The sequence below is a fragment of the Ascaphus truei genome, chromosome 6 (assembly GCF_040206685.1).
Source record: "Ascaphus truei isolate aAscTru1 chromosome 6, aAscTru1.hap1, whole genome shotgun sequence".
Lineage (NCBI taxonomy): Eukaryota > Metazoa > Chordata > Amphibia > Anura > Ascaphidae > Ascaphus > Ascaphus truei.
The window spans coordinates 66,900,112-66,917,136 of record NC_134488.1 but is presented as its reverse complement, the minus strand read 5'-3'; the positions used below and the strand labels follow the sequence as shown (position 1 = coordinate 66,917,136).

The window sequence follows — 17,025 nt, the reverse complement described above, 5'->3', positions numbered from 1 at the left end:
CAACAGACCCAAGAATTGTTCTAATCTTTTACTGTATTTGCCTGTAACATCTCTGCTGGGAAGAGGTTCCAGACACACTTCTCGCTGAAGTACTCCCTGTACATGACTCCTATTTCCATGTCTCCATGAGATCCTGGTCCAATCCGTTACCCATAATGCACCGCGATTGAAATCTCACGATGACAAGGAAGTCAGATCTCAGGTGAGGCATACCGCTTCGGAGGAGTCTTTGCCCTGTCACGTTTTATTCATACAGAACACAACATATTGTAAAATAGCCAGAGAAAACAATGGCAAACATTCCATCCTGAACCCAAATGTGCGTGATACCTGCAATCGTGGATCATGAAGATGCTGCAACAATAAACTACATCTGCCTGATCCTCTCCCATGGCATACAGTATTTCCTGACTAATGTCACTACTAACTGTGGTCTAAATCTTATTGCAGGGGGCATTTAAACTGCACTTCACAAAACAGGAGGCATTTACACTGTGCATCTCGTTACAGGGGCATTTACACTGTGCATCTCGTTACAGGGGCATTTACACTGTGCATCTCGTTACAGGGGCATTTACACTGTGCATCTCGTTACAGGGGCATTTACACTGTGCATCTCGTTACAGGGGCATTCACACTGTGCATCTCGTTACAGGGGCATTTACACTGTGCATCTCGTTACAGGGGCATTTAAACGGTGCATCTCGTTACTGGGGCATTTACACTGCATCTCGTTACAGGGGCATTTACACTGCTTCTCGTTACAGGTGGCATTTACACTGTGCTTCTCGTTACAGGGGGCATTTACACTGTACTTCTCATTACAGGGGCATTTACACAGTACTTCTCGTTACAGGGGCATTTACAATGTACTTCTGGTTACAGGGGCATTTACAACGTGCATCTTATCACAAGGGACATTTACACAATGCCTCATTACAGGGGGCATTTACACTATGCCTCATTACAGGGAGCATTTACACTATGCCTCATTACAGGGAGCATTTACACTATGCCTCATTACAGGGGGCATTTACACTATGCCTCATTACAGGGGCATGTACACTGTCCCTCATTTCAGGGGCATTGACACTGTGCCTCATTACAGGGGGCATTTGCTCCGCAGCCTCTCCCTGAGCATCTTATCACACGAGATCTATGTGTGCTTCGCAGCCTCAGACACATGCATCCTGCCGCGGTGACCAGGGCCCAAGCTGCCTCTTCCCCTCCATCCTTATGAATAAAAGGAATTAAACCCCCATTCTCCTCACCTTCCAGCTCCAGCCAGCCCCGGCACGGTGCAACCCGACCTGACCAATGCCTGAGACCTACCTAACCATGACGTCCTTGGAAGACCAATCATACAGCCGCAGCTTACAGGGGCTGCTGGGAGTTGTAGTTTATACGAAGTGTTGGCAGACTTTGTGTTATGAAGGAAACTACAAGTCCCATCATGCAAGAGGTGTGACATGCCTGGTAGACAGAGGTGAAGGTCTGGAGAAGTATAGTGACATTAACCAGGACATACTTGAAAACGAGAGGTAACTCTCAATGTATTACTTCCTGGTAAAACATTGAAACATTGTATAAATAAATAACCCTTTCAATGCTGCATGGATAAGGTCATGCTTTGTATGTAGGCTCCATGCAACCCATGCCCTGCCAGACACACACACACACACACACACACACACACACACACACACACACACACACACACACACACACACACACACACACACACACACACACACACACACACACACACACACACACACACACACACACACACACACACACACACACACACACACACACACACACTTCGACAAACCTATACATTTGCTCACCCTGGGCGAGTGGATTTAACCCCCGGGCGAGTAAATATTGGCCCAAGCAGCACACGTTTGGTACTAGGTGGCGAGTAGATTTTTTTGTGTGGCGAGTAGATTTTTTGGTGATTTGTCAACCACTATATATATATATATATATATATATATATATATGTATGTATATTTTTATTTATATAGTGCTAACAATCTTAGCAGTACTTTACAAAAGAGACAATACAGTACAGCAGGGGGTGTGTGGAGCGCTTGCGGAGGCCCCACGCTCTTCCCCACATCATTTAACTAAAAGGCTGGGGAAGCGCGCAAGGCCTCTGTAACTGCCTCTTACCTGCACTCCGGCGGCTTCTGGCGATGCGTTACCATAACAACGCAGCGTCATTCATATGGCAACGTGTCGTCACGTCAAATGACGCCGCGGAGAAGGTAAGGGGGGGGGGGCGCGAACAGGGTGAGAGAGCAAGCAGGGGGTGCAAAGAAAAAAGTTTGCGCCCCCCTGCAATACAGGTATTATACAATAAGTGCAACAAATGAAAAAACAGACAATAAGAAAGGAAATGCCTGCCCTGGACAGCTTGCAATCAAAGTGGTATGTTACCCCAAAGAGAAGGAAAATGCTGGTGTACTTCAGAGTTTCTTCAATAAGATCTCCGTGCTTTATAAATTCAATCAAAATTAAAAAGTGAACAAAAAGGAGCAAAGGAACCGGGTGGTCAAAAAATGCAGACAATGCTCTTTCGCACAATGATAAAGCAGCAGCTTTATCTACCAGAACAGGAGGGGGTCCCCCAGGAGCTGCTCCGTTGCGCCCCGATGTCCAGAGACCTCGTGCTTCCTGAAAAAACTGTAGTTTGTGTGTGTTGGTTTTGACACAAAAACTACACATGTAGCGTTGCCACCTTTTAAAGGGTTGGATCCGAAGATGAGATCGGGGCTCGGTAGAGGGACCACCCTAGCTGTTATTAACAGCTAACGCTAAACGAAGATTCAGAAGCCCATGTTGTTGATGCACTCTGGCAGGTAACAATTTATACATGTTATTAATATATTAGGATAGGTCGCAGTATATAGTATAAAGGTGCATCAGTATATACAGTATATAAATGTATCAGTACTATATATATATATATTATATATATATATATATACAGCTATATCCGTATTAAGATTCAGGTCACAGTATATACTGTAGATGTATCAGTATATACAGGGCAGGCATCGATACAGAGGGGTGCTACTGCTATAACACTACAGGATACAGTCTACACAATATAACTGTACAGTATCAATCAGAGTATACAGATGCAGTTTGCAGTACAAGAAACCACGTGCTGACCGCTGCACAGAACAGACTACCCCGGCCCATGCTGACTGAAATAGGCAAATGGCCCCCTGGCCAGTCCGACCCTGGGCAGGGCACAGGGGGAAAGAGGCCCGGTGGGGGCAACAGCAAATGTGGCCAAATACCGGCCACTCTGGTTCAATACCCCATGTTGGCGACCCTGCCTGGAGAAATCATAATGAAACCAGGAGCCCGGAGATGGCACGCTTAAGCCGGGAGATGGCATGCTTAAGCCCGGAGACTTTGGATCAAACCCGAAGAGGTGGTAACTCTACAAACACGGCCACCAAAAGAAAGCAGCAACATCATCTACCGATCAGGGCCACCGACGGGGAGAGCAGGCCTTGCCGGATCCGCACTGAATGGTGTATTACCCTACGTTCACCTTCTACTGCCGCCCTCTTGCTTGACAGGCCCCCAGCATCTTCTCCCCTCCCATTTCACCTCAACATGACTGAAGTCTTGACCTGGGACCCCAGAAAGCTGTCAGCGGGCCAGTTTCCGATAGTGTTGACGCATTTTTATTGGCCACCAGAGCAAGCCCTGACCCTGCTACTATTTTGAGTATATCAGCTTGCCAGGCGGAAGTCCGGGCTCCTCACTCAGGAACCGAACCTGAGGGACCATGGATGAGCTCCGAGGGACCCCCAAGTTTAGGTAGGCAAAAAAGCGAGCAAGCAGAACTGCTGCTATACTATATATCCTCAACATACAGTATGTTGCCTATAGTTTTATGGACCTGATATATGAATTCTGGGTGTTGTATACAAAATCAAATCCCAAATGCACCCAAAAATACATTTGCATACATACGTACTACAGCAATCCCCATTGCGGTACCCCGTAATTGGTGACACCATTTACCAGAAAAATGGCAATATGTTGTAAAACAAATTCTCAACAAAAATTCAATTCAGGTGGTCCTTGTTATCCGTCGTTTAACTTTATGACGGAAGGCATATCTGACGCATCACAATGCAATCCTGTGGGGCCATTTTCCAGCGCCGGAATGCATTATCCAACGCTCACCGCCACTGATTAACATGGGACTCACTTTACAACGGTTTCACTATCCAACGCTACTTCCAGACCGGATTCCGTTGGATAACAGAGGACTGACTGCCTGTACAGCTAAAATCCATTGTTTTCCAGAAATCTTTTCACTGCATTGATTCCATCAATTTGTTGCATATTGTTACACAATCAACACACATTGATAGCAGCAAATGAATATGAAGACGCACCACTTAAAGTTTCTTACAAGATTCAAACCTGGCATTAAATCCCTCAATGATGACAGTAAAAAAAGGGTAATATTTCCTAAGTTTGCCGTATACAAATTGGGACATTGGTTCTGTAATGGAATTAGTAGCAGATACGATGGGTCTCCATGGTGGGAAAAGCCCTATATGTAGGATAAAAACAAACCATCCTGTTTGTCAATGTCACAACAATTGAAACGTTCCTGTGCGAGCGCCTTCTATATACAGGTACTAGGACATTCTTTTGTTTGATTGCAACGTTCATTTCTGTATCATTTAACTGGTGAAGTGTTTCATTAAGATAATATCCATTATGCATTATCACTACAAATCCTCCTTTATCCCCTGGTTTTATAATAAAATAGTGAGTAGCTAGAGCCCAAAGCCCATTTCTCTCAGCACTAAAGTTATTAGAGAAGACATTTTTGGCCATACTTTTACAATTTTACCAAATGCATCAGTTGCCCTACTCGAAATATGTCGGTGAAGAAACAAAACCGAATTGATTTTTTTTGCACAGTGAGGAAGGTAATATATTAGGGTGGAGCAGTGGATGTAGCTTGTCTAGATTTTAGTAAGGCATTTGACACTGTGCCACATAGAAGACTGATAACCAAGTTGCAATGCTTGGGATTGGACTCTAAGGCCGCGCTTATAGTGCCAGCGACGCGACGTCGCGTCAAAACAAATGCTTTGCCGCCGTCGCGTACACTTATAGTAAGCACGGCGCGACGGAGCAACGGCTTGGTCGCGATCGCTGGAAGTCATCTGAATTTGATTTTTCCAGCGATCGTAGCCTGCCGTCGCCGTCGCCACTATAAGCGTAGCCTAAGGCTTCGTCGGCGCAGCTGCATGCGCGATGGTGTGCGCGCCGCACACAAAGTACAGCCCTCTATGGGGCAGGCCCTAGAAGGCGTGTGTGTGTGCGTGCGCGCACAAAGCGCGATGTGCGACCGCCTTTGCCAAAATGCAAGAAATTTGTCTTTTGGCGCGGTGACCGAGCGAAGGCCACGTCACGGCAGCGGTTCAGCCAATGAGGCGAACCAGCAGCATGACGTCATGGCCACGCCCCCCCCCAGTCGCGAGGGATCTGAAGTCCAACCAATCGCTCGGCTGGAGGGGGAGATCACCAGCAGGCATCCCGTCGCACCTGCAGCGTATACCTGCAGAGAAAGGTATAAGGCATGAGAAAGCAGTGGAAGGGGTGGGAAGTGCAGGAGAAGAGCAGGGGCATAGCGAGAAATCAAAGCTATATAGGGAGAAGCAGATGAGTAAAGAGCCCTGAAGGTAAGGAGGAGAACTTTGTACGTGATCCTGAACTTGATGGGAAGCCATAAGAGATATTTAAGGAAGGGATAAGCAGGGACTGTTCTCAGAGAATGTGAAATGATTCTAGCTGCAGAATTTCGGATAAATTGCAAAGGAGAAAGCTGCAATGCAGGGAGGCCTGTTAGGAGTAGATTACAATAATCCAGACGGGATAGGATACGGCCATGCCTTGGAGTCCTAGCAAAATGTTACAGAGGAGGACCCGACAAGTTTTAGCCAGAGCATTAATGTGAATGTACTAGGAGAGGGTGGAGGCGAATGTCCCACCTAAGCAGTGCTCTTTGGTCACAGGATAAATAGTGGTGCAGTTTACTGTGATGGTAAAAGGGGATGTTGGGCCAGGTTTGGGATGAAATATAAGGAGCTGAGTTTTAGACATACAGTATTTAGTTTGAGGTGGTGGAGCCTGGATGTAGCCAAGAGACAATCAGAGACTTGGGACTGGATTGCAGGTGTGAGCTTACGGGTGGATACATCTGTGTATCATCTGCGCAGAGATGATAAGTAAAGTCAAAGGAATTAATGAGGTCACCAAATGGTAGTGTGTAAAGAGAAAAGGAGAGGTCCCAGTGTGCAGTGACGCCTCTCACAGTGCAAAGGATGGCATGACATGCACCCTGGGGCTGGAAGTATCGGGGGGGCGTTCAGCCTGGGTTTTCGGCATGGAGGTACTGAGCCCCTCCCTTTGCTTTTCCAAGTGTCACAGTGCAGAGTGACGTGCAGTGCATTTGCTTGGCTGCTATTTGCCGCTAAAGCTTGTTTAGAAGAATAATGGGAGAAACCTCTTAATGATTTTATTGCCAAAGCAGCAGGCATGGCAGCGCAATATGTATCCGTGCACAGCAGGGCCCCTGGCAGCGATGCATTAATATGTGACTAACACACAGTGAAATGCAGTAACATTAATCAGGGAGTATGATGCACTCTATCTGCTAAGATTCAAGGACTCCACGGACACGGGAATATCACAAAAGTCCATGTATTAACAGCTTGAATTAGCAAAAGTGTCTGAAAATGTTGCGTGCAGCACCGTGTACATTATCAGCGCTATATAAAGATAAAATATTGTGCGTTTCTGTGTTTTCCAGGGCATGCTCCCCGGGTGAGGGGGTTTCGTGGAAAATAAATTGAGCAATGGTGGCCCTGATTTTGGAATTCTTTTCTTAGGGCTGACCTTCCAGGAATACTTGTACCAACACCCTACAGACTTTAGCAAGGTTAAAAACAAACACTCTATTCTTTCCCCAGTGTTAATTTGCCTTTGCTGTCATTGTCAGTGCTTTCACTGATATTGTAATTCTCGTAGCCCCCTCATGAGATGCTGCAGCCCCCTACCGTGTCCAATGTGTTAGGCATTAACTGACGGGATTTCCCAGCATGGCAAGGTCTGATATTAACCAGCCCTGTTCAGAATTACAAAGGGCAGCAAGATCAAACCTCCTGCAGTAGAATCATGAGTTGGGTCTGTGACCTCTGGTGACTCACACATAACCTCTCAACTTTGCCTCTGAATAAACCAGCTAACCTCTTGGTTTCTGCTACTGTGACATTTCATGTGTGGGGATACAAAATGTCACCCTCACATCACATTGAAACCTGACATGCTGCGCTGTGTAATTTAACGGGGTGTCTTATTATATTGCCAGCAACCTGAGATGTAACTGTGTGCACTGTGCACTGATAATGAGCCTCTCGTTATACAACTGTCTCCTTAAAAGAGAAACGTGCTGCAATTGATGCAGGTGCCAAGTATATTTCCACTTACAGCGCCTTCCTGAAAACGAACATGCTGCACTGTGCTAGAACACAGTATCGATTCATATCCAAGGCCCCATGAAAACAAACTGCTGTGTAATATATATCATCATTTTCAGCCCTTGTCGATTAAACTGCTGGATGAAGGCCTCTCCAATGATCTTCCAGGCACTGAGGGTGCAAGTCTCTCTTGTCCATGTTGCCACAACAAACGTTCTGATTGGTCTTTAAATCTCTCTTGGAATCCAGTCGAGTACCATATTTGTCCAATGATGATCATTTGTTCTTGTGATATATTGGGCCCCCTGACACGTTCATTCTTCACCCTGGTGATGTCACAGACTTGTGTCTGGTTTCGAACCCATTCTTTTTCCTGTCTATTCAATACCCAGAATGCATCTCTCCATACTTTTTTGCATTGTCTGAAGCTTCACATCCATACGTGAGCAGAGGCAGAATACACTTGTTGAAAACTTTCTGCTTGAGGCACAATAAATATATACATTTACATACACACACACACACACACACACACACACACACACACACACACACCACACACACACACACACACACACACACACACACACACACTGTATATCTCAATCCACTGAATTACGGAAAGTGGTCAATTTACCAGCACAGTACAAATTTATGATTAATAAAATACTTATTTGCTGTTCCATCAAACACTAGATAGCTGACATTTCAATTCCCCAGGGGGACCGAAGCGTTGTGCTATCTAGTGTCTGATGGAACAATAAATAAATATTTTATTAATCATACATTTGGTCTCTGTTGGTAACTTGACCACTTTTCGTGATCCAATTGATTGCTCTCACAATTTGTTCTACCGTGCACGACACAGGCCTTTTAAGGTAATGCAGTCAGTGAGAGCGGCCATTTTGTTTCATACAAAAATGGTACTTGACTGGATTCCAAAATATATCAAATGACCAAGAATAAAGTAGAATAATTAAATTAGGGAATCTGTTGGACCGTAGAGAGGTTTGCCATCCAATATGGGCTCAAGATGATTATATGATATGATTATGTGATATATATATATATACACACACACACACACACACACACACAGATAGACATATATCCCAAATAATAAACCTTTTCATTTACAAGCTGCTTACTATGTCTTTCAATTGTTACACTGTGTTAGGATACCTATTGTAACTGTTACATTGTGTTGTTGGTTTAAATATGTAACGTGTAAATATGATTATTATTTGTCAAAATGCCCCGAAATAGTAAAATAATGTAAAACAAAGTAAATAGTCCCATGATGTTCTTTGTTCGTTAAGGTTACTTGGCGGCCAGTATTCAATGCTATGTACACTCCACGCAGTGTTACAAGATCTTACAGGTGCATTCCCTGTTATACACATTCCTCCACATTAGCCCCACATCAAAGCCTGGCTGCGGATTCCTGAGCAGTGTTGCTGCATCTCGCTTCCCCTCCCTCTCATCAGGAGCTGGCCTCATCAGAGCTAAACTCTCACAGCTTGAGGCATGGAGAGGGAACACAGGCGATCACGTGCACTCGACCTGTGCTCCAAAGTACATCTTCACACAAACACCATAGGGCCTATGTAATGAGCTTTGCAAACTGGGGATTTTTTTTTTCCAGTGCAAACTTGGTGCATGTCGAACGCAATGTGAATTGCACTTATGTGCTCCATTTGAATGAACTTCCTGCATGTGCGCCAAAAATATTTATGTTGGGGGCGCGCAGAAGTGGACGATGCTAGGCGTGCAGGTCTAAGTAGTATGTACCAAAAAACGATGTTGCTGTGCGCCAAATAAACCCTAAAAAGACGCAACGTCAAAGAAAATAAAGCGGAATGATTCTTCCAAATCTGGAAAAGCTTCATTGCCGCACAGTCAGACGAGACAAAGACAAAAATCAAAGAAAACTTTAAACACACAACATGGTATGCAACACGCACACTAACCAGGAATCCCCCAATAAGATTCTGAACACTACACCATTAAAAAAAAACAGACCGGGGGGTAGAAAAGTACCCAATAGGATTATGGACGATACCATAAGACTAGTGAAATAAATACCTCAGGATATCAGACAGAGGTGTATGGGTCGAACAGGAGTGGCGAAAAGAGTACAAACATACTGAAGGAGGGAAGAGCCCTTATATAAATGACTTGGTTAGTCTGTCAGAGGGTCAAAACAGACGAAGCAAAGGCTGGGGTATACTATCAAGAGGGAATAAGTTGAAGGTAAAATGATATAACGGATTGACATAGTACAAGTAAATGTTTACAAGTTGAGTTGAAGGTTCAAGTGTTACTATATTAAAAATAAAAAGGAAATAATGCAAAACAAATATTGTATGGAACATAAAGAGATACCTGTATAAGAATCTGCTACATTGTGCATGTTACAAATATACTGTACTAGCTGAGAGCCCCGGCGTTGCCCGGGATGTTTGTGGTGTGGGTGTGGCATTTGGGTGGGGAGTGGTCCACGCGGCCCATGTGCGGTGGTAGTGCTGCTGTGGCTGTACTGATGGTGATTGTATTGGTGTGCTGATTTGGGAGGGTTTGGTGCTGATGTGGGGGTGCGGATGTGGGTGTGCCGATGGGGGAGGTGCAAAGGTGGCGATGTGTGGGTGCTGATGGTGTTGATGGGGGCTGGGAATGGTGGGGAGCCGAGAATGCCAGTGTGCTGGGGGGGCATGGGATACCGGTGTGCTGATGTGGTGGTGCTGGGGTGTGTGTGTGTATACACGTGTGTGTGTATGTGTATACACGTGTGTGTGTATACACGTGTGTGTGTATACACGTGTGTGTATACACGTGTGTGTGTGTATACACGTGTGTGTATACACGTGTGTGTGTGTATACACGTGTGTGTGTGTATACACGTGTGTGTGTGTATACACGTGTGTGTATACACGTGTGTGTGTATACACGTGTGTGTGTATACACATGTGTGTGTGTGTATACACGTGTGTGTATACACGTGTGTGTGTGTATACATTGTGTGTATGTATATATTGTGTGTGTGTATACGTGTGTGTGTATACACATGTGTGTATACACGTGTATACATGTTTGTGTGTGTGTATACATGTTTGTGTGTATACATTGTATGTGTGTGTGTGTATAAGTGTGTGTGTGTGTGTGTGTGTGTGTGTGTGTACACATGTTTGTGTGTGTATACACGTGTGTGTGTGTATACGTGTGTGTGTGTGTATACGTGTGTGTGTGTGTATACATGTGTGTGTATATACATGTGTGTGTATATACATGTGTGTGTATATACATGTGTGTGTATATACATGTGTGTGTATATACATGTGTGTGTATATACACGTGTGTGTATACACATGTGTGTGTGTACACATGTGTGTGTGTGTGTACACGTGTGTGTGTACACGTGTGTGTGTACACATGTGTGTGTGTGTACACATGTGTGTGTGTACACATGTGTGTGTGTGTACACATGTGTGTGTGTGTACACATGTGTGTGTGTGTACACATGTGTGTGTGTGTACACATGTGTGTGTGTGTGTACACATGTGTGTGTGTGTGTACACGTGTGTGTGTGTGTGTGTGTACACGTGTTTGTGTGTACACGTGTGTGTGTGTATACACATGTGTGTGTGTGTATACACGTGTGTGTGTGTATACACATGTGTGTGTGTGTGTGTGTGTGTATACACATGTGTGTGTGTGTATACACATGTGTGTGTGTGTATACACATGTGTGTGTGTATACACGTGTGTGTATACACGTGTGTGTGTGTGTGTGTATACATGTGTGTGTGTATACATGTGTGTGTGTGTATACATGTGTGTGTATACATGTGTGTGTGTGTGTATACATTATGTGTATGTATACCTGTGTGTATACGTGTGTGAGTGTATACGTGTGTGTGTGTATGTGTACATGTGTGTGTGTGTATGTCTCCACGTATGTGTTTGTATGTCTCCATGTGTGTGTGTGTATGTCTCCATGTGTGTGTGTACGTGTACATGTGTGTGAGTATACGTGTACATGTGTGTGTGTGTACGTGTCTACGTGTACATGTGTGTGTGTGTACGTGTACGTGTGTGTGTGTGTGTACGTGTCTACGTGTACATGTGTGTGTGCGTGTCTACGTGTACATGTGTGTGTGTCTACGTGTACGTGCGTGTGTGTCTACGTGCGTGTGTGTGTACGTGTGTATGTGTGTGTCTATGTGTGTGTCTACGTGTGTGTGTTTGTGTCTACGTGTGTGTGTTTGTGTATACGTGTGTGTGTGTATACGTGTGTGTGTGTCTACGTCTGTGTGTGTGTGTGTGTGTGTGTCTACGTCTGTGTGTGTGTGTCTGTGTCCCTGTGTGTCCTTTGGCCCGTGACTCCGCCTCAGGGAAGGGGGGGGGGTGGGGGGGGAGGTGGTGGGGGTGGGGGGGGAGGTGGTGGGGGTGGGGGGGGAGGTGGTGGGAAGGAGGGGGGGGGGGGGGGGTGGGGGGGGAGGTGGTGGGAAAGGGGGGGGGGTGCGGGGGAGGTGGTGGGAAGGGGGGGGGGTGCGGGGGAGGTGGTGGGAAGGGGGGGGGAGGTGGTGGGGAGTTGGGAAGGGGGGTGGGGGAGGTGGGAAGGGGGGTGGAGGTGGTGAGAGGTTGTAAGGGGGGAGTGAAGGGAAGGTGAAGGGGGGGTGAAGGTGGGGGTGGAGGGGAGGTGAAGGGGAGGTGAAGGGGGGGTGGAGTGGAGGTGAAGGGGGGGGTGGAGGGGAGGTGAAGGGGGGGGGTGAAGGGGGGGGTGGAGGGGAGGTGAAGGGGGGTGGAGGGGAGGTGAAGGGGGGGTGGAGGGGAGGTGAGGGGGGGTGAAGGGGAGGTGAAGGGGGGGGTGGAGGGGAGGTGAAGGGGGGGGTGGAGGGGAGGTGAAGGGGGGGGTGGAGGGGAGGTGGTGGGGGGGGGTGAAGGGGGGGGTGGAGGGGAGGTGAAGGGGGGGGTGGAGGGGAGGTGAAGGGGGGGGTGGAGGGGAGGTGGTGGGGGGGGGGGTGAAGGGGAGGTGAAGGGGGGTGAAGGGGAGGGTGAAGGGGAGGTGGGGGGGGGTGAAGGGGAGGTGAAGGGGGGTGAAGGGGAGGTGGGGGGGTGAAGGGGAGGTCGGGGGGGGTGAAGGGGAGGTGGGGGGGGGGGGTGAAGGGGAGGTGAAGGGGGGTGGAGGGGAGGTGGAGGGGAGGTGGAGGGGAGGTGAAGGGGGGGTGAAGGGGGGGTGGAGGGGAGGTGAAGGGGGGGTGGAGGGGAGGTGAAGGGGGGGTGGAGGGAGGTGGAAGGGAAGGGAAGTGGAGTGAGGGGAGGTGAGGGGTGGGTGAGGGGAGGTGAGATGAAGGGGGGTGAGGGGAGGTGAAGGGGGGTGAGGGGAGGTGAAGGGGGGTGAGGGGAGGTGAAGGGGGGTGTGGGGAGGTGAAGGCCGCTCCCTCACCCGTCCGGCCGCTCACTCACCCGTTCGGCAGCTCCCTCACCCGTCCGGCCGCTCCCACGTGGATCTGAGGCGGGAGGCAGCTTGTTGTGGCCGGTCCCCCGCTGTGTCCCGGGCGCTCGCTCGCTCCGCTGACTGTAGCGGCGCCGGGGGGGGGGGGGGTGGAGGGGAGGTGATTTGAAGGGGGGTGAGGGGAGGTGAAGGCCGCTCACTCACCCGTCCGGCCGCTCCCACGTGGAACTGAGGCGGGAGTCAGCTTGTTGTGGCCGCTCCCCCGCTGTGTCCCGGGCACTCGCCGCTGACTGTAGCGGCGCCGGGGGGGGGGGGGGGAGGTGATTTGAAGGGGGGTGAGGGGTGGGTGAGGTGAGGGGTGGGTGAAGGGGGGGAGGTGATTTGAAGGGGGGTGAGGGGAGGTGAAGGCCGCTCACTCACCCGTCCGGCCGCTCCCACGTGGAACTGAGGCGGGAGGCAGCTTGTTGTGGCCGCTCCCCCGCTGTGTCCCGGGCACTCGCTCCTCCGCTGACTGTAGCGGCACCGGGGGGGGGGGGGGGGGGAGGCTGATTTCGGGGAGGAAGAGGCGGAGGCTCCGGCGGGTATGTGAGGCGCCCCCCCCCCCCCGGGTTATACATGCTGCTAATGTACACCCCCCCCCCTACTGTGTGTGTGTGTGTGTGTGTGTGTCCGTGTGTGTGTGTCCGTGTGTCCGTGTGTGTGTGTATATCCCTGTGTGTGTGTTTTTGTCCCTGTGTGTCCTTTGGGCCGTCACTCCGCCTCAGGCCAATGAGAGGTGTGCGGGGGCGGCCCAAGGGACCAATGAGATTTCCCCTAGGGACACCGGACATCCAGCAGGCAGGCATGCATGCAGGCAGGCAGGCAAACATACAGTGCTTTCACTAATATAGTATAAGATGTACAAGTCTGCAGAATTTCCAATAAAAATATTTTACAAAAAAAAAACGCAATGTACTTAACGCAGCAGGGATGTTTCGTTACGTAGGTTTACCTAATGTATTATTATTGGCTGTTATAAGTAATATTCCTTTGATATAGTTGATATTTACTAATACTGGTTATACATAAAATAAAAATACACATAATTCTGTTTTAATTTCAATTGCATCAATCAGGTATTCGGCATAAGAGATGCGTCAAAAATCATTTCAAACAACAAATGATGCGCCATGTGTGAAGTCTTCATACCTACACAAACCCCCTTTTTTTAAGGTTTGTATTACTTTTTAGCACTGACATTTGTGATGCAATACAATGTGAGTATATATGTTAGTATATAGGCCCTGTAGTCGTTGGTAGATGCAGTTTGCACACAGGCGATAAGAAGACAGGTAACCGGTTTGGGAAAAGCGCAGGACTGGTTTACATGAGCCAGCGATGTATTGAGGACAGAGCAGGGGCTACTATAAATCATGTATAATATACTCCCATTTATGAGAAACCACAGATTTGTTCATAATAACAAGAATTGTATGCTGTCTACAGTTATTCCTGATTTACTTGTACTTTTACACAGACATTTGCTAAGCGGGACTGTCACAGCTAAACCAGGATGTTTGGTAATCAACCTGCAGTACGTTGCACCAGAACCACCATGTACTGAGCACTTTACAAATACGATGCCTGAGTTTTAACATCCTGCCTGAATTACTGAGCTTTTAATGAGGTTTTGTACAAACTACAGCAAAACAAAGCACGCTATTCATATTCAACACTATAAAGCAGGGGTGGCCAACTCCAGTCTTCAATTGCCACCAACAGGTCAGGTTTTATGGATATCCCTGCTTTAGCACAGGTGGCTCAATCAGTGGCTCAGTCAGAACGATTGAGCCACCTGTGCTGAAGCAGGGATATCCATAAAACCTGACCTGCTTGTAGCTCTTGAGGACTGGAGTTGGCCAGCCCTGATACGGCCTTGGTGGAAATCCTCCTCAGAGGTCGTTTCACACACATTTCATTACAGCAGCAATCCTCCCAGCCCCCGTAATGGTTATTTTCTATCATACCCGAAGGGACCCGCCTACCCCGGTCCCCAGGAGCTCTCCTTTTTGGCGTCCTTGTATTGGTCCCTGGAGGTAACGCTGACCCCGCAGCCATGTTGTTGCCACCGGGCAAGGTGGCCAAATCATGTTATCAGGAACCGGAAGGGGGAATAGGCTCCGGGAGACCCACCGGTTCAAATGAATACAAAAACGCTTAAAAAATAGCGAGCAGCGCTGAATGCCGCTTCAGGACGCAGCAAACTCATTCCTTCCTATGACAATAATGGCAGCCGTCTTTACAAACAAACGCAAGCAGGTATCTCTGGTTCAGCAAAGAGGACAAAGGGAAGAGTCACTGCAGAGAGCATAAAATGTTTGTTATATGACAGTGTTAAGGAATTCATTTTTTCAAAAGACATTTTGCAGATGACGTGCTGAAGCCATAATGTGTATTTTATGTGGGGCGCGGTTAAGATGTCTGCTCCATGTTGTTTTCCTTCTCCCTCTCATAACACCCACGTTTTAGCTTTGCTGGCCTGGTCCTGCTGGTGGAAAAAGATAGGGGGGAGCGCCTGCTTTAATCGTAGAGATGCCTCTACCAAGGCTTCTGTGCGTCTTTTACACGAAGAAAGATTCCTTTCGGACAATGAAGCCCCTTTGTCCAGCGTAGAGGAGTGTGACAAAGGGCTTCATTGTCCGAAACGTCGCCAATTTTTATCACTTTTGCAATACTGATGGAATAAATTGTTATTTCTTTACAATCCTTCACTGAGCGAGTGCTGCAGACATCTTTTTTGGTGTGTGTACGTGTGTACTTTTATTGTATGCTCAGTGTGTGTGTGTGCCCACGTGTGTACTTTTATTGTATGCTCAGTGTGTGCGCGCGCAAGTGTGTACTTTTATTGTATGCTCAGTGTGTGTACGCGCGTGTACTTTTATTGTATGCTCTGTGTGTGTGTATGCACGCGTCTGTACTTTTATTGTATTCTCTGTGTGTGTGTGTGTGTTCGCGGCGTGTGTACTTTTATTGTATGCTCAGTGTGTGTGTGCGTGTGTACTTTTATTGTATGCTCAGTGTGTGTGCGCATGCACTTTATTGTATGCTCAGTGTGTGTGCGCGTGCGTGTGTACGTTTATTGTATGCTCAGTGTGTGTGCGCGTGTACTTTTATTGTATGCTCAGAGTGTATGTGTGTGCGCACGTGTGTACTTTTATTGTATGCTCAGTGTGTGTGTGTGTGCCCACGTGTGTACTTTTATTGTATGCTCAGTGTGTGCGCGCGCAAGTGTGTACTTTTATTGTATGCTCAGTGTGTGTACGCGCGTGTACTTTTATTGTATGCTCTGTGTGTGTGTATGCACGCGTCTGTACTTTTATTGTATTCTCTGTGTGTGTGTGTGTGTGTGTGTGTGTGTGTGTGTGTGTGCGGCGTGTGTACTTTTATTGTATGCTCAGTGTGTGTGTGTGTGCACGTGTGTACTTTTATTGTATACTCAGTGTGTGTGCGCGTGCGTGTGTACTTTATTGTATGCTCAGTGTGTGTGCGCGTGCGTGTGTACTTTATTGTATGCTCAGTGTGTGTGCGCATGCGTGTGTGTGCGCTTGCGTGTGTACTTTTATTGTATGCTCAGTGTGTGTGCGCGTGTACTTTTATTGTATGCTCAGAGTGTATGTGTGTGCGCACGTGTGTACTTTTATTGTATGCTCAGTGTGTGTGCGCGCGTGTGTGTACTTTTATTGTATGTTCACAGTGGGTGTGCGTGTGGATGTGTGTGGTACTTTTATTGTATGTTGTGTGTGTGTGCATGTGTGTGGTACTTTTATTGTATGTTGTGTGCATGTGTGTGTGTGCATGTGTGTGTGTGCATGTGTGTGTGTGTGTGCATGTGTGTGGTACTTTTATTGTGTGCTCAGATTTGAATAATTTTATGTTTATAACTAATGGGAAACAAATGGATTGCAGGCTCCTAGTGGCTGTGAGTCACTGGGGCCGTGTACTACGCATGAAAAACAGCTTTTTGGCACACATATAATTTTTCGTTGCCCTTGTGTA

General features: G+C 47.5%; 2 protein-coding genes across 3 annotated transcripts in view; one reads left to right on the top strand and one right to left on the bottom strand.

The window, feature by feature from the left end:
- The window catches only part of ZBTB8B (zinc finger and BTB domain containing 8B), a 43,382-nt gene that overhangs the window by 9,920 nt on the left and 16,437 nt on the right, over nt 1-17,025 (bottom strand). The window contains exon 1 of one of the 2 annotated variants that reach the window (XM_075604696.1): nt 1,272-1,357. The exons of the other annotated variant lie outside the window; for it this stretch is intronic. The gene's annotated coding sequence lies outside the window, so the exon portion shown is untranslated. Of the gene's footprint in view, nt 1-1,271; nt 1,358-17,025 lie in introns of those variants that run through there. 2 annotated transcript variants of the gene reach the window in all.
- Nucleotides 1,294-17,025, top strand: part of LOC142497208 (oligodendrocyte transcription factor 3-like) — a 32,515-nt gene continuing 16,783 nt past the window's right edge. The window contains exons 1-2 of the mRNA XM_075604697.1: nt 1,294-1,541; nt 14,106-14,202. The gene's annotated coding sequence lies outside the window, so the exon portion shown is untranslated. The remainder of the gene's footprint in view (nt 1,542-14,105; nt 14,203-17,025) is intronic.